Here is a 2,561-nt window from a genome sequence, read left to right as displayed (position 1 = left end):
GCATGCACACAGTGTTTACCTATGGTTCTTACTATGTGAAATAGATCACATTGAACACATTTCCAATCATACTCATTTCACAACTCCAAATCCTTTTTCATAAGTGAAAAAATATCAAATTCTTGCCACTTATAGAATATGCTAGATTCTAACATTTTATGCAATGATCCTTTTGTAATATCACTGCACCAAAGTCACAAAGACTATTGTCAATTATATTACAAAGTCCTCTATCGAATATTGTTACAATACAATTCCTTAGATATGATGTCTCTCACTCAAAGTACTTTCCTTTGAACATCCTTTTGCATAAAAGTTTCTAATCTAGTCATAGGTTTTCAATATTTAATTCCCAATATGGACATGTTTCCATATTTTCCAATACTATACGTCCAACTACTCATAAGCAACCAATCCTCGGCGAACTTTGGATTGTCCTTTGATAGTTGTTTATTTTAGCCAAAACCGATTCTTGTCCCTTTTCCCTCTAAGTGCGCTAGACATTTGGAAAATTTTAGAATGGTCAAATATTATAGCATTTGCAATTGATCCTATACCCGAAGCGTATGGGACACAATGCATAATGTCTTACATAAAGATTTGATACTTTATCAATCTTCCGCCATAATATTTCATTTGCTATGTTCTCAAAATTCGAATTGTGAAGAGGAATGCCGTAATCATAATCGAAATTTTAAGAACACACTATGTTTCTTTGACTAAGTTATTAACATTCCACAACCTAAGTCTTTAGATTTGAAATGAAGCATAATATTCTCTCCCTTAATTATAGCAAAACAACTTTACAACCCTTACGACTTTGCAAGGTATAACTCTTGTTTTCTATAATTAATATTGCCAACTTGCAATACGTGCCTTAATAATCATACAATCATAACATTTATGCTCCCACTATAATAATGATGATTATTATAAACATAACACTTATAAACATAACACTTATTGAATTTCTTAAGTTCATGTTTCTAATACTTAGTGCTTTGATAATCTTTTATCAAGGCTTCTTGAACTTATACACCTTTGCCTTAGATAGTTCATATGTGTGTCTAAACAATTGCCAAACCTCACAATTCAAATTATGGAAAGGGATACCGTAACCATAATCGAATTCGAGAATGCAATTTTACAATCACTATCTTCTTAAAATCTTTCTTAGTGAAAGTATTTCCTCACAGTCATTTTCATGAAGGAGGGAATCTTATGACACTTAGATTTTAATGGTGTATGCGTTCCTATCCATGTGAATTTTTCAAAACCAAAGTTCACGACAAATTCAAACTCATATGGACCGAACTTTCTTAATCTTGATTTCTTGCCTTATGGTAGCACAGCTGCCCACCATGTCTTCCAAGTAGTCAAGCAGCTCACCCTTTCCTATCAATTTACTTTTCATTGATCAAGGTCCTTGCCTTTTATGCATTTACATGAGAACTCATGGAACTCACATGCATAATTAACTCAATTGGAGTGGCACAGAAATAATGTCAACACAATAGGTTGTAAACCTTAACTCGTGTGCTAGTGATGATCGATAAGGTTTATTTGATTTGTTCTTGAAACCTTTCAAGACCATTAAGACTCCCACTGACTCCTTGCCATATAAGATTCTCTTGTCAATAAACATTTCTTGACAACCAAATATTCGAGAGTTAGTGTAGTTTTTATCAAAACACTTCATAAATTGGTCCTAGTTGGTCTTTGTCTTATCCAAGACATCACAACTTTTCCACATTTGATGAATGCTATAAACCTTCTTAATACTTATCACTCAATGTCGCAATCTTAACTCTAAGACTTGTTTTGGAACGAAGTATGATTGACCTCTTGATTTAACCATTTCTTCAATTATTGATTCCTCTTCTTAGATATACAATTGTACTAAGACTCACTTAGAGGATCAATTGAGATATGGTTCTTAATCATTAAGACCTATCATAAAGCATAAAAGGTACTCTCCCTTCTTCTTAGAATGGAGAAACTTTTATCTTTCTGCCTACTTGATTCTTTTTATTCGTTCTGCTATTGATTTAAACCTTTTTTAATCAATTTAGAATTACACTTAATCTTATAAGTATAATCATATTTACTAAACCTTTAGTAAACCATGACGAATATCTTTGTTACTCTTATGGTGGACTTGATCAACACGCAACTTTGTGTATTCGATCTCCTAGTCCTTCACTTGACACTTTGTCAATGAATTAGTCTAATTTCCAAATATGAAATTTCTCATTCATCGTGCAACCAAGTTGCATGATTCCAAGTTTATGTCCAATTGAAACTTGGGCGATGAGAAACTCTCCCTATTTGGTAAATTCTCGACATTTCCACAAACAACATAATTAAGAATCAAATCCATTATTGCTAATATTAGAAACCTTCAAACATCAATTTTCATGCATGCCATTGCAAGGATAAATAATATAAAATCAAAATTTATTTTATTGCAGAAAAATTTGTCCTTACAATGCAATTCATTGAAAAACTATGCTAATACATATTTCTTAGCAATCTAACTCTAACTCTAAGTAGTAGCTCAA

Source organism: Lactuca sativa, chromosome 3, assembly GCF_002870075.4.
Source record: "Lactuca sativa cultivar Salinas chromosome 3, Lsat_Salinas_v11, whole genome shotgun sequence".
Classification (NCBI taxonomy): Eukaryota; Viridiplantae; Streptophyta; class Magnoliopsida; order Asterales; family Asteraceae; genus Lactuca; species Lactuca sativa.
This window is presented reverse-complemented; position numbering follows the sequence as displayed.